Below are 21,035 nucleotides of genomic sequence, written 5' to 3' on the forward strand. Positions count from 1 at the left end.
GATTTCTTCTACTCAATCCTGCCCCATCCAAAAATAATAATTAAAAAAAAAAAGAAAGAAAGAAGAAAATAGAGCGTCCGTGCAAGAAATCATTGGGCTAAGCAGGCTGAACCATTTTTGGACATTTTGTCTCTCAAGAGAAGAAGAAAAAAAAAAGGCAAGCGAACGACGGCGCTGCTCGTTGATCGAAGTGCAAAATGAGCTGGTCCCGGAGATGCCGAGGACACGGCGAGCTCCCCGCTGAACCAAAGTCAAAGCCGGTGAATGCGGCGGCAGCTGATGGCTGGAGTGCTCCGGGTTCAGCGGCTCTCCTTCCCCTCCGCCTCTCCCCTCCGGGCGGGCTCCTGCGGCCGAAGGGCGCTGCTGCTCCGCCCGTGCCCGAGGGGCTCCGGCAGCGCCGGGGCTGCGGGGCCGCCGAGCCCCGCGGGGGCTGCGGGGGCTGCGGGGCTGCTCCTGCCGCTGCGGCCGCTGCGCCCGGCTCCAAATGTGCTTCTCATGCGGAGTCAAATTAAAGGATCCGTTTTCCTCGGGACCAGTGCCACTTCAGCGTTGTCTCTTTCCAAACAAGTCCGAGCGCTGGCAAAGGCGCGGCATTGATTTTGTTGCTTTTATTTATTGGTTTGGTTGTTTTTTTGTTGGTTTTTTTTTCCTCCCCTTTTAAAGAAAAAGAATTTGAAAGATAGGAGTCTTTCCTCTCTCTAATTTTTTTTTTGTTTCTTTTTTATTTGTCACGTATTTCGAGAGCGAAGCGGTAGCTCTTTGGCAGAGACATGCCTTTCAAAGGCAAGGGGAGGGTTTGCTACATTCACCTCCCGCAGTTCGGCAAGGATCGAAGGTAAAATTCCCCTCCTCTCGGAAATCACAGCCGCCACGCTCCTCGTCTGAAAGCACTGATATCTCCGCTTTTTTTTTTTTTTTTTTCCTTTTCTTTCCTCGCCTTTTTTATTTATTTAATTTTTTTTTTCCCAGGGGCAGAAGGAGCTCTGAAGTGGACCTCTCGGTTAATTCTTTAGCAAAGGCTGCAGAAAGCCAGGAGAGCCTCAAGAGGGGAGGGGATAATGTATCCGTGACGTGTCCTCCCTCGCAGCGCCCTCCGAGGGACCCAAATCCAGAGGAGCCAGCGCAGAGCCGCAATTAGCACTTGCGAGGGGACGGGAGGCCGGCCCGGGGGGAGCCGGGGGCGGGGGCCGCCGGCTGGGGCAACCCCAACCCGCTCCCGGCCGAGCCCCCTGCCCCTCGCTGCCCTTCTCGCTGACCCCGAGGGGGCCTTGTCGCCCCAGCCGGGGCTCAGCCGCCCGCAGGAGGGGCCACGGGGGGTTCGGGGCCGTGACACGCGTGGTGCCCTTCCCCAGCCCCGGGAAATGACCCGAGAGCTTCCCGCGTTGTTCTGGATCTGGGTGAAGCGTACCTGGACACGCACACAGGTACGCGCGGCTCGGATGGACACAGCACTCGTTCACACCGTCTGTAATACCCATTTTACACATTTATACACAAATATATTCACACGTTCCCCTCGGACACGCTGAGGAGGGGCCGAGCTCCGGCGGAGCCGCCCCGCCGGCAGCCGCTGCTCCTCAGCCCCTGCCGGGCTCCGCTGACCGGGGCTTAACCCCGGAGCTGCCGGAGCAGCGCTCGGGGGAAGATGAAGCAAATGAAGAAGATGCCGGGACCCCCGGGCCCCGTCCCTCGTGGGGCTGTGACCGCAGATCTCGGGCCACCTCTGCAGAGCTTGTCACAAAAGCCATGCCTGCGTCCCTCGTCATGTCCCGAATGAAGGAATTGAGCCCGGCCGGGGCAGGACTGAGCCGTGCCCGGCCGGGTTTAACCCGAAGGGACCCAAAGCCAGGCGTACGTCCCTGTCCCACCCGCACGGGGACACATCCCCAGTCCCCTGAGCCACCCCGGACACGCGTGGGGATTAAAGAGGAGAGGAGAGGAGAGGAGAGGAGAGGAGAGGAGAGGAGAGGAGAGGAGAGGAGAGGAGAGGAGAGGAGAGGAGAGGAGAGGAGAGGAGAGGAGAGGAGAGGAGAGGAGAGGAGAGGAGAGGAGAGGAGAGGAGAGGAGAGGAGAGGAGAGGAGAGGAGAGGAGAGGAGAGGAGAGGAGAGGAGAGGAGAGGAGGGACAAGGAGGGACCAGCAGAGCCCGGCGGGACGCGGCTCCACATCCCGAGGGGGATGGGAGGCACAATGCCCCGGTCCTTCACATTCATCCCCGCGGGAGGCCTGGCCGGCGGGCCAGCGTGTTTGCTGGAGCTCGCCCGTTCCTCTGTAATTATCCCATTAATTAGAGCAGCGAGAGCCCGGCCCGGCCGCGCCGAGGGAGAGGCCGCGCTCTTCAACCTGCCCGGGCCACCGCAGCCCGCGGGGTGGCGAGTGGGGACACTGCGGGATGTGGGGCCAGGACTGCCCCAAACGGCCCCAAATCCATCCCCTCCTGGCTCAGGTACCGGCCCTCGGCTGGCGCGCCCGGGGACAGCGGCTTCTGCAAGGAACGGGTGGGATTTCGGCTGGATTTAGGCTTCAGGTCAAGGAGAGCTGAGAGAAAGCCGAAATGGGCGATGCGCCCCGTTTCTCCCTCCAGCGCGGCCCTTTTTACCCGCAAAATAGGGTAAAACAGCAGCCCCGTGCCCCTCTCTATGGGGACACCTCTGCTGGGCACGTTGGAGATGCCAGATTTAACCCACCGCTGTATTTTATTTTTATTTTAACTGAAGCGTGTTCCGGCTGGGACTTTTTTTTTTGCCGAGCAAAACAAACGAAAATTAATTTAGGGGAAAAAACCCCACCCCCAAAACCAAACAACAACAACAACAACAACAAAAACCCCCCAAAACCGAAAAACCAAAACCGGCGGTCGAAAAGAAACTTCAGCCTTTCGGGGAAATTCTCAAAATTCAATGCAACCTCCGCCCGCCGCCGAAACTGGATGTATGAGCAGAGGTAAAAAATTATATATATATATATATATATATATATATGAAAATATTTTACTTATATATAGGTATATTTATTTTTTTGCTGTATATCAAGGCAGGTTCTAACGGGTCCGATTCAACGAGCTCCGTGATCGCTAACCCCGAAAAAGGAATTTATGTGGGACATTTCTGTGTCCTGTGAACAAAATATGGAGACGAACGACCTGGTGGCAAAGGAAAGCGCGAGGGGAGCGTGTTGTACTTCCAACAAATCGCGGTGATTTGGAGAAAGGGCAGATTTGCGAATGTTTTCAACAGAATCCCGGCAGAAAAAGAGAAAATCACGGTGCTGCAAGGGTGGCCCAAATCTATCGAGGTGGATTCGCTGTGTGCAGCTCGGTGAGTCCGAGGTGGCTGCAGGGACTTCCCTGCCACCCTTTTCCTAAAAAAACTCCTTGTCGGGACGAAAAAAAAAAATCAGGAGAATAAATAAAACAATTTATTACTTAAATATTCAGATCATGTTTTCACGGATACCTTGTCGTGGAATCCTACACCGGGCGCGCACAAACCCCACTATTATTTAACAACATTTTCCCTTTGCTTGGAGGGGAAAACCCTCCAAAAGGGAAAGAGTTGTAGAGTTGTTTCTTCTCCAGGTGAGCTGTGTAACAGAGGAACATTTCCAACGTTTTCCTTTTTTTTTTTTTTTTTTTTTTCCTCGCCAGGGTTTTCAACTGGAGACGGAAAACAGAGAGGAAAACGAGAGGTGAGAACAACTCCATCCAACCCAAACCAAACTCTTTTCCCCCATCCACCCCTCGAAACAAACTCTTTTGGCAGTTCCCTTGCGCGGGTGGGTGCCCCGTGTCTTGGTGGCCATGGGGACAAGCCCGAGCTCCAAGGGAGGGGGTCCAACACCTTTTTTTTGGGGGGGGCAATTTTGCATCTTTCGGGCGTGGGGGCGGCACCGCTCCCTTCCCATCCCTGCCCCTCCGGGGATCAAAGGAATTCCCAGGGCCGCTCCAGCCGAGGTTTCCAGGCACAGGCAGCAGGACGGGGGTTGCCATCCCCTGGAAATGTCCTTGAAAGTGCCACTCTTGCCCCAAAAAACTTGGCAGCGCCGCGATTTTGGTGTTGGTGGAGTTTTCCTTTTTTTTTTTTCTTTTTCCTCTCGGTGGAGGCTGGGGAGGAAATTGGGGCTGCGGAGCCGAGCACAGAGCGGGGCTTAACTTTAGTCTGATGTGCTTAGCTGAAGTATTAACTGTGAGAAATCCCACCAAGTCGCACAGGAAAGAAAACACCGTCAGATATTTGAACATTTCCAGTCTGCACCATCAGCACCGCTCCCAGCTCGAGGAGCAGCAGGGCTGATCGTCCCCGGAGGAATCCCCCGGATTTTTTTTCCCCCTGTAACTACCGCTCCCAAGTGTGGCTGTACACACACAGCCGCTCACACACGCAAATCCTATAAATGCTAATAAAACAGATTCCTCAGGATTTGTTTAACTTGCCCCGGCACCGCCATCCTATATTGGTATTCAGCGGGGTTACTGGTGTGCCTGAGGATTACTGGTGAAGTGGAAGATTTTGGGATCAACCTTCTAGGGTGCCACTCGGACATGTCCCTTCAGGCGAGGTGGGAGCCATAAACATTGGCAATAGGGTGGATTCGAACTGAATACTTGAAAGGGGGAAAAAGGGAAGCAGAGTCTTGGTGCTGGAATGATGAAACTATGCAGAATCGAGGCCTCCGGTTGCAGGGGATCGTTTTCAGTTCCTTTCTGGAAGCTGTATTGCTGCTATTGTCCATCCTTTGCTGGCCACATGGGACACGTTTGGCAATAGGACAGAAAATTATTTCTACTGGGCATGAACTGGAAATATCCAGCTGGGGCATGGATCCCATTTCTAATCAGGGTGGAGGGAAGAAAATCTCAAGGCTCTTTCTTGTTGCTCAGACAGCATTTGGGGGGGGTTTGTCAAAAGCTCCTATCCAGAAAAAATACGGCTGTTTAAAAATGAAATAAGGGTTGTGGGGTCTTTTTTTTTTACCCTTCAAACTTGTAAATGTGGGGGTTTTATTTGCTGTCCATGCTGCAGAAGGGGGTGCATGCTGTGTGTGCTGCGCAGTGATAACACAGGCGTGCAGCTCTGCAGGAGCTGTCAGACTTGATGGACTGATCCAAATGGATGATATTTGCAAAAAATATGCCCCAGTTAAAAACTCTCAGTGCTCATGTTCGGGTCAGGTTCTCAATTTCAGTTTTCTAAGGAGAATAAAGTTGTTTTGTTAAGGTCAACTTAATTTTTTTTTCCCCTCCACAGCCGGAGCTGGAATTCGATGAATTTTCCAAAAGTATTTTCATAGGGCTCTGATAATTGGTATTAATTATGACACCCAAAGTTTCGTGACCAAACATTTGCTGCTGCTAATACAAGCTGCAAACCATATTTCTTTTAAGTATGGGAGATAGTTTAAAAGGCAAAAGCTGGGAATAGGAGAGGGAGTGTATCAATCAGGGAGAGGAAGCTTCTTGGCTGGAGAAACTGGAAAAAACCTAGTGGGAAAAGCACACACTGGATCATTTTTACTCTATCTGTCTAAAATCCTTTGAACGTTCTAAAAAGTCAATGTGAGTATTTTTATTTACTTTTTCAAAGTTCTGCTCAGAGATTTGTTTTCTCAGTGGTCCTTGGCTTATATGAGCAGTGTGACTAATCTAGTGGAGATGAATAATGGATCTGTGAGGAATAGAGGAATTCTGATTCAAAAACATTTCTCTTTTTTTTTTTTGGTGGTGGTATTTTATGCTGCTTGGCATTCAATACATTATATAATGACTGTCAGGAGGACTTTGGTAAAACTTGACGGTAAAGTTTATAAACACTTTAGTCATGATTTAGAAATGATGGATGGAAAATGTTATTTATGCATAATGGTATTTATGCCTAATTATGTGATGTTTTACTCTGTTCTGAGCACAGTCATAAGCAAATGAATGTGCTGTCATTAACAACTGCACCTTTGATTCCTAAATAGGTTTTTTACCATGGGCAGACAGAGCAAAGTAAAGAATGAGCTCTTCACAAGGGACTGGAGCACGAGGGGCAGGGAGGGGATGGAGAGAGAAAGCAGAAATTCTGGTCAAGGTCATTTTTGGGAGCTCAAGACCTCAGCCCTGCAAATGGACCTGGATCAGCCAAATCTCCAAGGCAGGAGCTGACACCAGCGTGGAATTCCCAGAGTGCAGCCTCAACAAGGCAGGAGAAACACTGGGAATACAGGGAAGGGGAAAGGGGAAAGGGGAAAGGGGAAAGGGGAAAGGGGAAAGGGGAAAGGGGAAAGGGGAAAGGGGAAAGGGGAAAGGGGAAAGGGGAAAGGGGAAAGGGGAAAGGGGAAAGGGGAAAGGGGAAAGGGGAAAGGGGAAAGGGGAAAGGGGAAAGGGGAAAGGGGAAAGGGGAAAGGGGAAAGGGGAAAGGGGAAAGGGGAAAGGGGAAAGGAAAGGAAAGGAAAGGAAAGGAAAGGAAAGGAAAGGAAAGGAAAGGAAAGGAAAGGAAAGGAAAGGAAAGGAAAGGAAAGGAAAGGAAAGGAAAGGAAAGGAAAGGAAAGGAAAGGAAAGGAAAGGAAAGGAAAGGAAAGGAAAGGAAAGGAAAGGAAAGGAAAGGAAAGCTTAGGTTTCCTTGCTGGTGCCATCAGGCTGATTGGGAAGGTCTAGTATGGGAAAACTTTACCCACAGAGGAACTTGCTGCTTTTCCTTATTATTTTTTTTCAGTTTTTCTTGCCTTCTTTCTTTAGTCAGGATTCATCAAGCTTTCCATGTTTTATTATGGGAGTTTGGGGTAGGTTCAATGTCATCTAAACAAAGATGACCCAAGTTCAGTCTCTGTCACCATTGGAAAGACAGCCAGAAGATGCTGGCCCCTAAAATGATCTGTTTGGCCTTTGGATGCTGATCCTGAAATCTGAACCTCAAACCCAAGGAATTAGTGAGGAATACACTGTGCAAATGCTGAAAGCTTCTCCCTCTCTACTCCCAACTTGTTTTATACACAAAACCAGTCAGACAATGAACATCCAGGCTCAGCTCCCTCCTTTGTCCCAAGAGGTTCAACCACGGCCTCTCGTGGTGGGTGGGCCCTGCCTGGGTGCTGGGCACCCACCAAAGTCACCCTGCCACCCCCTGCTCAGCTGGACACGGGAGAGGAAATGCCATGGAAGGCTCCTGGGTTGAGGTAAGGACAGGGAGAACACTCAGGAATTGCTGTCACAGGCAAAGCAGGCTTGTCTTGGGAAAAAAAATCATGTATCTCCAGTCAAACCATGGTAGGAAAATGAGAAATAAAAAGTTAGTCTTAAAAAATACCTTTCCCCCACCCTTCTCATCTTCCTGGGCTCAAAATGCTCTTGATTTTTTCCAGTGGCTCAGGGGGAGCTCCTGATGGACCTTTTCCCATGGGGTCAGTCCTTCAGGAATTGATCCCTTTATCCATGGGGTCAGTCCCTAAGGAACTGCTCCAGCATGGGTCCCTTTATGCATGGGGTCAATCCTTCAGGAATTGCTCCAGGTAAATCCCTTTTCCATGGGGTCAGTCCTTCAAGAATTGCTCCATTTAGATCCCTTTTCCATGGGGTCAGTCCTGTAGGAATTGATCCCTTTTCCCATGGGATCAGTCCTGCAGGAATTGATCCCTTTTCCCATGGGGTCAATCCTTCATGAATTGATCCCTTTTCCCATGGGGTCAGTCCTGCAGGAATTGATCCCTTTTCCCATTGGCGTCAGTCCTGTAGGAACTCCTCCAGTGTGGGACCTTTCCATGGGCTCAGTCCTCCAGGAACTGCTCTAGTTTGGATCCTTTTTCCATGGGGTCAATCCCTTAGGAACTGCTCCACTTTCCATGGGGTCAGTCCTGCAGGAACCGATCCTTTTATCCACAGGGTCAGTCCTGCAGGAATTGCTCCCTCTTCCCATGGGGTCAGTCCAGTAGGAACAGCTCCTTGGTGTCAACAACTTCCATGGGGTAGCTCCTTGGTGTCAACAACTTCCATGGGGTCATTCCTTCAGGAACTGCTCTAGTTTGGATCCTTTTTCCACGGAGTCAGTCCCTCCAGAACTGCTCCCTTTTCCATAGGGTCATTCCTCCAGGAACTGCTCCAACTTCCATGGGGTCAGTCCTGCAGGAATTGTTCCCTTTTCCCATGGGGTCAGTCCTGCAGGAATTGTTCCCTTTTCCCATGGGGTCATTCCTGTAGGAACTCCTCCAGTGTGTGTCCTTTCCATGGGGTCAGTCCCTAAGGAACTGCTCCCTTTCCCATGGGGTCAGCCCTAAGGAACTGCTCCCTTTCCCATGGGGTCAGTCCTGCAGGAACTGCTCCCTTTCCCATGGGGTCAATCCTTCAGGAACTGCTCCCTTTTCCCACGGGATCAGTCCTGCAGGAATTGATCCCTTTTCCCATGGGGTCAGTCCTTCAGGAACTGCTCCCTTTTTCCATGGGGTCAGTCCTTCAGGAACTTCTCCCTTTCCCATGGGGTCAGTCCTTCAGGAACTGCTCCCTTTCCCATGGGGTCAGTCCTTCAGGAATTGATCCCTTTCCCATGGGGTTAGTCCTTCAGGAACTGCTCCCTTTCCCATGGGGTCAGTCCTTCAGGAACTGCTCCCTTTCCCATGGGGTCAGTCCTTCAGGAACTGCTCCCTTTCCCATAGGGTCAGTCCCTAAGGAACTGCTCCCTTTCCCATGGGGTCAGTCCTTCAGGAATTGATCCCTTTCCCATGGGGTTAGTCCTTCAGGAACTGCTCCCTTTCCCATGGGGTCAGTCCTTCAGGAACTGCTCCCTTTCCCATAGGGTCAGTTCTTCAGGAACTGCTCCCTTTCCCATGGGGTCAGTCCCTAAGGAACTGCTCCCTTTCCATGGGGTCAGTCCCTAAGGAACTGCTCCCTTTCCCATGGGGTCAGTCCCTAAGGAACTGCTCCCTTTCCCATGGGGTCAGTCCTTCAGGAGCTGCTCCAGCCTGGGGCTCCTGTGGGGTCACAGGTCCCACCTGCAAACCTGCTCCAGTGTGGGCTCCTCGCTCCACATTTTTTGTGGAAAAGATGGAGATTAAAGTTTGAAATCCCTCAAAGACAACTGAACTTTCCCTTCTGTTCATCAATTCAGGGTCACTCACAGGAAAATGAGGGAAAATGGTGTTCTGAACCAGACTTAGAGCTTGAACTCTGTTTTCTTTTTGCCTTTTCTCTTAAAATCCCAAACCTTAAAAAGGAAAAAAAAATTAAAACCCAAAACACAACAAAAATGAAAATTCCAATCAGGGAATGTCAGGGTGAGGAAGATTTTATGTCTGAGGTAGGCAAAAGGCTCTAAGAACCAGCCCAGTACCTTTAAAATCTCCCCATTACTTCCTCCTGCTCAGTTATTTTATACATTCTCCTTGGAAAAACCCAATCCCAGAGCAATTTATAACCTTGGAAATGATGCTGAGATTTAGATTATTTGCAAGGAAGTAGAAAACCTGGTTTTATGTCTTCAAAGTAACTTTTTGGGTATTTCCCTATGTATAAAAAACCCCTCTAAATCCAACCAAACAAACCCCCCCAAAATAAACAAGCAAACAACCAAACAGGAGAAAATTTCATGTTGTTATAGACAAAGATATGGAATTATCTCTCTCTTTTCTTGTACTACTTACTAGGAATTTCCAAAAATTCCTGGAATAATCTGTCCTCATGCTGAGCTCTCCATAAAACCAACCTCAGCTAAACAAGATCCTTGGCTTTAAGTCTCCCTATACATTCATCTTCTGAGAGAAGAAATCAGTAGATTCCCTGCACCAACACAAACTAGTCCAAACTGTTGTCTCCAAACCCTCCTTTCGTCACTTGAGTGGCTCCAGAAATTATTTTACTTCTCCTCCTGCCAAAAGACAAATTCTGAATGTGCTTTTCTCCTCTTTCCTCCCTTTTGAACCCAGAACATTCTTTATATTTATTTTTTCCCCCCAGCTTTCTCTGCTGTGGGGTTTTTGCAGCACTGGAGAGGTGCTATTAGCATATCTTGGGAAATCTTCCTGCAGTGGGGAATGGCAGAGAAATGTTTACCCTGAATAGATTGGGAGTGTTGGGCAGTGCAAATACAGTGGGATTGATTCCACTGATGCCTCTGACCCTCAAAAAATGCAGCATGGACTGGAGAGTTCAAAAAAACACCAGAGAGGACCTCAGAATTAGCTAAATTTGTATAATTAATATGGAGGAATATTCTCCCAACTGCTTTGCCCATCATCACTGGGGAAATTTGGCTTCTAAACCCATAAATGTGGGATTTCAGGTCAGTAGAGCAGGCTTGAAACTGAGATTTACAAAGCAAAGCAAGGGGAAATAGGAGCACGAAAAGCACAGGGAATATAATTTATCATGAATTCCTGGGAGAATCAGCTGCAGAGCTGAACTGAATTTAGGAGCAGATAAAGCTGACAGATAAATCTCAGGCAAATCTGAGATGAGAGCCCAGCGTGGTTGGAGGAATAAAATAGATGTGGTGATGAGAGGTGCTGGGGGAGGAGGGGAGCTCTGCACAAATTCAACCCCATTTTCAATAAAAACTGGGATCTTTGGGGATTACTCAGCCAGAAACTACAACTCCCCTGAGATTTGCCTGGACACCAATAAAAGCTCACAGGTCTGACGCTGCAAACAGGGGTTCTGTGAAGAGGCCAAGCTCCTCATGAATCACCACCGTGGTCTTCAGTGTTTTCACTCTTTTCCAAGTGATGTAATGTTTGAAACTCGATATTCTCCTCCATAATCCCAGCCAGGATGGGGAAATTGTGGATTCAGGAGCAATCCTAGAATGCTTTGGGTTGGAGTCTGTTGGATTAAGCCTTGTTCTGACCCAGAGATGGGGTAACTGAGAGATGTTTTAAAAATTTTTATTCCATTTTCAGTCTCATGAGAAGGGTGAGACAATACAGATGTTATAATTCACACCATCACAATCAGAAGCCAATTATTTCCTAATTACAATGCACTGTCAGTGTTTCTTGGCCTGTCAGCTTTAGCCACACCATGCTGTAAATGCCTTAAAGCCAATCTTCTAAGATCACCCCTCGTGGGTCCCACTGCAATGCATCTTTCAGTTCTGTTTCTCCAAACTATCCAGACTTATTTGTAAGGTTATCTTTTGAAACTTGTTTCTAGCTCCATTTCTCTCTCCACGATGTCTGTCCTATTCCAGGGCATTTCTCAGCCAGCATTTCTTGTTTCAAGGTTTGCACACAGATGCACACTGTGTGAGCCTTCTGTCAGGCCCTGAGAGCTCTCTACAAATCCATTTCCCACAGGAGTGGACATTAAAGGTCATCCAGGTCCACCTTCCACCTGCCCAGGTTGCTCAGAGCTCCATCAGTTTTGATTCCCTGCTGTGGAAGTGTTGGAGTTCTGGCTGCTGAGAACTTGAGACTTTCTGTGCTGAAGGGCACAGATCCACAGGAAAATACTGTATTTGACCTGAGGCTCTGGAGAAGCTTCCAGAATGGAATGACAGAACTGGGATTGTGGGTGTGGAGTTTGAATAGAAGTGTGTGATATCACAGGCTGGGAAACTCAGAGTTTAAGGGTTTGGAATACAGTAATGGATATACAGCAAGATGGAGGTTTTAGGCAGAGGCTGCTCCTTCTTCTTCACCTTCTCCTCCATGGGTTTGGGTGGTTTTGTGTCATTGGATAAAAAAATCCCCATTGTGGGCACGGGTGGTTGGTTATTGGGTTAAAAGTGAAAATAATTGAGGTGTCATTTCTTAATTGGACAGTTTATCCTTCAAAGGCCTTGTAGAGAAAGATGGTTAGCCATTTTGTACCTTGTTAGCAGAATGCTGTAGAACTCACCACTTATAATACAGATAAGAAATGATAAACATTTGAGTCTGAACATGAAATTCCATCTCGAGCTCTTCAATCCCAACCTTGACAGAAGCAGAGGTAGAAAAAGAAGCCAAAACCCCACAGGTAAGTGGTTTAATAATTTCTCAGGTTCAGCCCCTGGGACACACAGGTTGTCTTCAGAGCCACAAGTGGGTGAAAATTGAGTGTCACACCGAGTGAAATTGTGGATTCAGGAGCAATCCTAGAATGCTTTGGGTTGGAGTGGACCTTAAAGGTCATCCAGATCCACCTTCCACCTGCCCAGGTCGCTCAGGGCTCCATCAGTTCTGATTCCCTACTGGATAAGTGGTTTAATAATTTCTCAGGTTCAGCCCCTGGGACCCACAGGTTGTCTCCAGAGCCACCACTGAGTAATATCATCAGACCTGATGCTGAAATAAATAAAAAGGAGAATTTCAACCCTTTCATCCCATGGAAAGGGAGCAGTTCCTGAATTTCAACCTCAATTTACTGCTGGACCAGTGAATTAATGAAGGGAATATTCAGGCTCCTGGTGTGTGCACATCCATTTCCTCGACGCAGGACTTTTGATAACTTCATTTTAACAACAAGCCAAGCAAAAGAAGGACTCTCAACTCTCCACTCTAAATTTCCTGGGTTTTGACAGATTAAATCAAATCCTTAAGGCCATTTTATCACAGTTTTTTTTTTTCTCTGTGCAAGGGTGTGATTTATGCTCCCCTTTTATTGCACGAGCCTTTGTCTCGGCGCTGTTTGATTCACTCCACTAATGGCCCTCAGCTGATTTTATTTTAGGAGCTGCAAATTTTTGCACACCAAGCCAGACAAATGCAGCACAGGGGTGAATTAAACGGTGGAATTCAGTGGGAAAAAAAAAGAAAAAAAGCAAATTACTGAGAGAGCAAGATTTTAAGTGCTGATCCAAAGCAGCACTGCATGTAAACAATGGCTCCTTGGTGTTTACTGTACATTATCTGCCTAAATCCAAGGATTACTGTTTCCCCCGGAGCAGCCACTGGCTGGAGGTTCTCAGTAGTAGCTGTTATTAGTAGCAATGACATATTAATTGAACTTCACTGCTTCCAGGTGTGTGGCACACTCCGGGGTCACCCAGAGCACTCCAGTTTCACGTGGATTCAATTACGGCAGCGTTATGAAGGAATGCGACATGTCATGCATTAAAATGTCAATTACCACTTTTTATGGGATGCAAAGTGGGGGGAAAAAATCGACCCATCAGGCTTTTTCCAGCATCATTTCTGTCTGCTTGGGTGCTCTAAGCAGCCAGAGGAGTTTGTGTTTGTCTCCCGGCTCATCTGTTCTGCCTGAAGAGACAGAGAAATGTCTTCAAAAATGTCTTGTCAAATTCCTTTAGTGGCTTGGGTGGATCACTGGGTGTGCTGAGTGCCACAGAACCGTGGGTGGGGTTGGAAGGGACATTTAAAGGTCATCAGTTCCCCACTGCAGTGAGCAGGGACATCTTCAACTCCATCAGGTGCTCAGAGCTCCCTTCAAGCTGACCTTAAATAATTCCAGGGAACTATTTAGGATCCCTGCTGGAACCCAGGGCACAGGGAATATTTCTCTGCTTGTTTTGAGAAGTCCTGACCCCCAAGGAGAACACTGCTTTTAACTTTCATCCATGGAGAAAGCTTCCAAGACTTTGGGATGAATTGGAATCTGCGAGTGTGTGAAATAGACAGCAGCAGAGTTTATCACAGGGTATAAAATTCAGAGTTTTGGGGTTTTAGTACAGAGGTGGGTAGGAGACAAGATAGAGGATTTTGGGCATTGTCTGATCTCCTTCTTGTTCTTCATCTGCTCCATTTTCTGCAGTGTTGGTGGCACAGAGTGATTGGTTGGAAAGAGCCACAATCAGTTGTGTGAACAGACAAACAATTAGTTATTGGCAGAAAGGTAGAAATAAAACGTGTTCCAAGAGTTAATTGGACAAAATAGCTTTAAAATATCTTGAACCTGTGTGTCTGGTGACTTTTGGTGCCTTTCTCTTTGTACTCCAAGTCTGAGATGCAGATGGCATGCTGAACTATTGATAAGAAAAAAATAAACAACAACCTGAAGACCGAAAACCAAAAGTCCCACTCATCTCTCAATTCTGGCACAGAACTTTTCAGGAGTCGCCCCATCAGGGGGAACCTCAGGGAGGTTTCCCACAGATCCCTTTAGGATCTCTTTGGTCTGAGGGACTCCAGGCCATGGGCACAGAATGTCCAAGTGTTTTCAGGACACAAAGCACCCAATACTCTGCCCTGTGTCCAGGCCATCATTGCCAGAACACATCCAGTTGTGTTTCACAGGCTTCTCCAGCAATTTTTGCAGCAAATTTTGCAGGAATTGAAATTTTGCTGTGTAATTGTTCATCCCACACATTCCCTGGGAAATGTTCCCCTCCAAAGAGAAATCCCCTCTTCTGTCAAGGTGTTTGGTTTATTCCTGCTGCCCCTTTAGACCTGTTATTTTTGTCACTTTAAATCACTTAAAATCCAACCTTTTGGATCAGATGGGAAGTGGAAAACTTCTGAAGCAAATTTTAGCTAAAGGAGATGAAATTAAAAAAAAATAAAATTAAAAAATCCTTGCAATATTTTTATCACGGAGCATTTTCACATCTCTAATTGTGTTCCATGAAATCTCAATCCTCACGCTCTTTGCTGGCAGACTATTTTTAAGTTCTCTTGGAAAATTCTTTGTTGGCTGTGAAGCTGGGTTGGGGAGTGAATGATTGCCAAGCCACGTGGGCCAGGCCATGGTCAGCTGAATATTTATCAGCAGCATTTTTTTGGCGTGGTTGGTCAAGGTTCTTATGAGTCAGATTCATACGGAGATCAAGATAAGTAAATTACTGAATGAAGGCAAAGATTTATTTTAGAATTTAAACTGAGAAGCCATTTATTATTTATTATTTATTATTTGTTATTTGTTATTTATTATTTATTATTTATTATTTATTATTTATTATTTATTACTTATTATTTATTATTTATTATTTATTATTTATTATATTTATTTATATTTTCAATTTTATTTTAATGTGGTTTACTATTTTAATTTTTAAAATGTATTTTATTATTTATTTCTTTCTTTATTGAGATTATTTTTATTTATTTATTTTTTATTTTCATTGGCATTGTGAGCTCTCAAGAATAGGAACTTGTGCACTGCTGGTGAGGACACTGGAGCAAACTCCTCCATCAATAACATCCCAAATACTTCAACTGATCCTATCCAGATATTCCAAACTGGATTTTCTATGCAAGCCTGGAAAAGAACAGGTCTAAAGTGTTCCTACATTCAGTCACGGTGTGTTTTGTAACACAACAAATTTCAATCAAATATATTTCCTTGTGATTTCTAAAGTTCTTACTGTGAGATCAACCAAGGAATTAACCATCTTTTACCAGGGAATGTGATAAATTTCCAGTAATTTGAGGCCTTGAAAGTGGAATTTAATCCCAATCCCACAAAGTTAAACACAGGCAAGTCACAGGGTTGTGGCATCCCAAGGCCTGGATCATGCTGGAGATCCAGGGATATTTTTAAGAAAGACAAAATTTTGATAATCCTTTCCAATCCTAAAATCTACAAAATTGCCCTGGACCATGCAGGAACATATTTATAACATTTTCCAATCCCCTCTTTTAGCCATAATCACATCCAATCCCTACTTCCTATTAAGAAAATGCATAAATATATACATACATATAGATATAAAAATATTATATATATAAATTATATATGTGTGTATATATATATACATGTGTGTGTATGTATACATACATATATATATATATATATACACAAGCTAACTAAATACATCTTGCCAATTTTAAGGGGAAAAAAAAGCTTCCAAGAGCCCCCAAAACACACAACAGTCCTTCAAGTCCCTGAGTGTCAGAAGCAAATTTTATTTTAATGATTTCTTCAAAAGAGTGCAGATGCCTGAAGGATTGTGTAAATATTTCCTGTTGTGAGCAGCCTTTCAAAGCTTGAAGGATAAAGACATATTCACAATATATAAAAATTTCTCTTCTCGTGCAGAACACTAAGTTGCACATCATTACTTTAGGAGCAGCATAAAATGGCTCTTTCTGATCTTTGTGTTTGGGAAAAAACCCAAAGCCCATCAAATTCGAGATCACACAACACTTAAAAACTGAAAGTGCAAAATATGGACTGTCAGCGTGCCTTATTTATAAATACATGCTCTGAAATTCAGAATGGGTGCCTTATTTTTACATCCAAGGCACAAGGGGACATTGTTTTTCAGCAGACACTCCAAGCAGCTCTCTGGCAAGATTAATCCTTAAAATGACCAATAATACAGATAATTTGAATAGCACCATTGAGAGGGGGGCAGCTCTGAGGGAGCCTCTGTTTGTGGGGAGTTCTTTGATGAAATTATTTATTGCTGCCACAGGGGATGATCCTTGTGGGTCCCTTCCAGCTTGGCTTGTTCTGGGATTCTGTGGAAGATAAGACACATCCCCTGGGGGTAGGAGAAGGCAGAGAAACCTCTGGAAAAATCCCTTCCCTCTTATTTTAGGTGTTTCTCCAGGTTAAGGAAGGAGTGTGGGCATCTTGTTCTGATGCCTTGTGCAGGCTGCCCTAGAGCAGAGGCTGGGCAGAGCTAAAGAATAAAGCAGGGATTTATTCAAAGGCCTCCATGGATCCACCTTGGGCAGCACAAGAGCCCAGCCAGGGCTGCACCCAAGATCAACCAAAATGGTTCCAAAATGCACCAGCGGGCACGGGGTCTCTCCCTTGGATCAGTTCTGCTCCATTTGCACCTTGCAGTTCATTGTCCAGTTCCAGCTTTAGCCCAGGCACTCCCATCCTGCTTGTTTTTCTCTCTCCAGCCCACGCTGTTTGTGCTCCTGGGCTGAGATTTGGATCATTTGTCCTTGGTGCCCAGCTGGAGCAGGAATTGTTTTGTCTCCCTGCTCTGTGCAGAGAGCTCAGCATCCCATAATGTGAAGCTCAGACCCACACACTAAAGCAGCACAGAATCTGAAACATAGAAAAGCTCAAACCTGAGGCATCACTCTGAGCACCTCACCTGGGATTTTCCTTGAGATTCCCTCTTTCTTTCCATGGATGAGCCTCCCCCTCCCCATCTCCTTCCACCAGGGAAGTTTTTCTGCTCCATTAAATATCTATTCCGTGCCCGTGTTTTGGGAGAAGACCATCCATCCATTAAGTTGGGATGAGAAATGCTAATGTATTTTGGAGTCTGTTGACTGAGGCCTCTGTGCAGGCAGAAAAAAATCCTAATTTTAAGTGGTCTCCCCACTGCTGGGACTGCTGACATGATTAAAATGAAGCGCAGGTCCCAGGCCCTGCCTGAATCAAAGTTTAAACGAGATTGGAAATGGTTGCTTGACTTTACATCACATTAACATTAGCAATTTCCTGGCTATTGTTTTTCTTTCCCCACAGTGGTGACTTTTCCAAAATAGATCCCTCCTCTGACTGTAAAGGTAAATGAAAATCAGGCCCATTAAATTTACTGTCTGTAAAGCACTAATGCCTAACAAACAGTATCTTTACATTTAGATGGCATTTTTATCCTGAGGAATCTCAAATCACTCCATAAAAACCCTGACCTTGATCCTGAAGTCATTTCCATATATGAGCAACTTTTATATTGCATTTTGAACAGGATTGCACAAAATTGCATAATTACTTATAGGCATATTGAATTTCTTCATATATAAGTGCCTTTCTGAGACATTGTTATTAATTACACACTTTATACATAAAAATTAAGATGTTAAATAAAGGATTCAACCAGATTTCATGCTTTTTATCACACACCAAATAATATTTCTGGTCTTCATCCTCCCAGCTGTTGCCTCCCTCCTTATTTAAAGGAATGCAAGCAATTCCAGGATTTATTGGCAAGTGTCACAGGAAAAGTGTTAATGAAAATCAGAGCTGCAAGTCACATAAACGAGGCATCATTTTGGGGTTTTTCCATGTTTGAGTCTCAGATTCTGGAAATACCAGATTAAAATGCACTAAGCACGTGATGACATCTGGCTGCTTGGCCAAATTTCATCGTGCTGTTATGTTGGCTAATCTGATGAAAAGGTAAGGTTGAATAAATCCAAAACAATATTACTCTTAGCTATAACTCCTGGAAATTCTCCCTGACTGCAGACTCTACTCAAAATACCCAGACAAGGCATTCTGATTAAGGAACCAGCTTCTCTCAGGATGTCCTGAAAAAAAAAATAAAAGTAATAACAACAACAACAATAATAATACTTCTTCTTCTTCTTCTTCTTCTTCTTCTTCTTCTTCTTCTTCTTCTTCTTCTTCTTCTTCTTCTTCTTCTTCTTCTTCTTCTTCTCCTTATTATAACTATCATTATTACTATTATTATTACTTCTTTTTTTTTTTCAGCATTTTTGAAGTTCACTCTCTTGGTTATAACTCTTGCCTTAGACATAAATTACAAAAAAAAAACCCACTCTTATTTCTCCTAATTCAATATTTTTTCCTAATTCTAATTTTAATTTCTGTGCTCTAGGAGCACAGGATTTAAAAGAACCTCTTGTATCAGAAGGCTGAGCCTTTTTTCTTGCAGACATTCACAATTTTTTAGGCTTTTCACTGCAGCACAAATCCAGCCAGGTAAGGTTTTAACCCATTTTCAATGCCCCAATCCTACAGCCAGCAAGTGCCTCTCACCTTCCAGGTATTTACCAGGGAAAGTCCCTACATGCCAGGTTCAGAGGGAATTGCCTTGTAGCAGCTATTTAAATCAATTTTTAAGGGAACAATTGAAGAAAAACTATTTTTTTCTATATCAGGGTCCTTTTGAATTAGCAAATCTCCCACCAGGAGCTAAAATCCTGCTCAGGCTGTGCCACACTCGATGTTCACACAAGGGAAGTCCTGACTTCATAATTTTTAAAGCAAGATATAAAAGACAGATTCTTCTCTCTTATTTTTTTCATTCATCTTGACCCTTGACAAGCCTCTGCTGGGCTCAGGGTGGGATTTGCTGTTTTCCTCTTGTTGCTCCTGCTGGGAAAGATCCTGAAATGAGCAGTTTGGTAAAAAAAAAAAAAAAAAACCACCTTTGGAAAACAAATCCCTTTCCCTCCCTCTCCTTCCCTGGATCAGTCAGGATTTTGTCCAGTGCCACACATTCCCCAAAAAATGTTGACAACATCAAATGTTTTTGTCTTCTAGAAATTCAGTGGAATAGAAACTGAACAACAAGGGAACTCAGAATTTCATTTTATTAAGCTGGGAAAAAAAATTGCTTTTATTCAAGACAAATATTTGATGCTATTGCATCCTTTCTCTTGGCTTCAGCAGCAAAATTATTTGGCAGAATGTTCCAGATAAAATGTCCTCTTCGTTTTCCTTCTGTTCCCCAGTGTTTCACACCCCACAGAAAATCCACTCGTGTATCTGGAGGGCTCTGTCTGTATTCACAAGTGCTGGATAAATGCTGATTATTCTCCTCAAGCCCTTCTCATTATTCTATTTAAGTCCTGATCACTCAGCATGGTGTGAAGATGAGATAAAAATCAGCTTTATTTCTTATTCTGAGAAAAGCTGACATCAGGATCAATAAAACCTGACAGAAGCTATTAACATTTTAATGAGTTACTCAATAATATTCTAAAGATGTGCTGGCAAGTCAAGCCTCCTTTGATTAAGGACAAATTTCTTAGACTACTGTAAATATATATTTGAAGGTCCAGAATGCAAAGCTGTCACTTATCAATCAAGAAAAAAGGGCAAAAGTCAGGGCTAAAGGAACTGGGGAAGGGGCTGCCCACATGATTATGATGATTACTATACATGATGGAACTTTCTAAGATCTGTTCCAAACACGGCCAGATATTCATTTTGGGGTTGTGGGGTTGTCATAAAACTGAAGGTGCACCCATGGATTCCTTCCACAACGTCCAGGAATCCCACAAAGTTGGATGTGGTTGACTGGAAATATAAATAAAGGGAGAAAATCAGCTGAACAGAGGGGAAAAAAGGGTCTGTGCAAACACTGCTGAGCCTCAGGGTGAAATGTTCTTGTCCAAGGGTGAGTTTTGCCCTTCAATTCCACAAAACTCAGGATTTGACAGGGTGTTCTAAGTTGCAATAAATTTGCTGTCAAGGATCATGCTATTGAGCATAATGCCAATAACTTCCAGGAAAATCCTGCCTGGCATTCCATGCTTGCAGAATATTGACCTGAGAGCATTTTAATAAACAAATATGAGCCTTTGGACACCAAGCCAGGGGTGACTTTTGTGAGAGAGTCAATCCAAGGGAATCCAAAGCTGGGCACAGGAAAGGGGATGCAGCAATGGGGAATTGGGGACAGCTGGGTAGGGCAAAAAAAAAATCCCATTAGCAACTCTTCCCTGTGAGTTTGAGCAGATGGAAACATGGAAATGCTTCTCCTGGCTCACAAGGAGAGCATTCATTGCTTTCAGGAGGTTGCTACGAGCTGGAGATGAAATTCTCCTCAAATATAAAGGAAAAGAACAGAAATGGCAGGAAAATTTTGTGTCACCGTTGATAAACTCTTTGAGGTTGGCTCATGATGTTCTGACACCTGAGTTTACAGCTTGTAATGAGAGAAATAAATGAAAGAACTGGAAAAAAATTTCCTCTTTCTGCACCAGAAAAACCAGGGAGTTGAAGATCTGGGGTTTGATGACCACGATTCCTACAGTTCCTAAAACACAAATTTAAGTGGAGACTCAGAATTGTCTCATCCAGCACTCTGATGCTTTATAATGAAGAAAAGTTATTGTTAAAGACAACTAAGAGTAGAAAGAAAAGTTTTAAAGGGGAGAAAAAAAAAAGGATAATTTGAGAAATGTACCCAAGGTTCTCTCTTTTGCAATTGGCCATGCTTAAGTTGCTGCCACGTGAAAATGCTCTCATCAAACACCTCTTGGTAACTTCTCACAGATATCCTGCTCTGAAATGAGGAGTGGGAGGACTTCACAAGCAAGGAGGTCCTGAGGCTCTGGGGTAAACTGAACTCCATCCACTGCAGAGGGAAACATTCCAGATTTCTCCTCTTCGTGCTCTCTCTATATAAATTACATCTATAATGTGTGTGCATAAACAACACAGAGGAGACCCCAGGACTAAATTAGTAATGTTGGCATTCATAAATAATTCAACAACTGAGGCTTTGTTGCCCCCAAGTTGCTGCTGGC

The 21,035-nt window shown here is 45.0% G+C and overlaps 1 long non-coding RNA gene across 3 annotated transcripts; it reads left to right on the top strand.

Annotated features, from left to right (window-relative positions):
* The first annotated feature begins 1 nt into the window (after position 1).
* Positions 2-6,181, top strand: LOC119696073. 3 transcript variants are annotated; one of them, XR_005255494.1, is made up of 3 exons: positions 2-1,424; positions 3,033-3,316; positions 3,646-6,181. It is a non-coding gene; the product is annotated as an uncharacterized LOC119696073 (long non-coding RNA). The 3 variants fall into 3 exon arrangements; XR_005255491.1 differs by having other exon boundaries at positions 3,037-3,316; XR_005255488.1 differs by lacking the exon at positions 2-1,424 and adding an exon at positions 2,452-2,942.
* Positions 6,182-21,035: the final 14,854 nt, after the last annotated feature.

The sequence above is a fragment of the Motacilla alba genome, chromosome 1, assembly GCF_015832195.1.
Source record: "Motacilla alba alba isolate MOTALB_02 chromosome 1, Motacilla_alba_V1.0_pri, whole genome shotgun sequence".
NCBI lineage: Eukaryota > Metazoa > Chordata > Aves > Passeriformes > Motacillidae > Motacilla > Motacilla alba.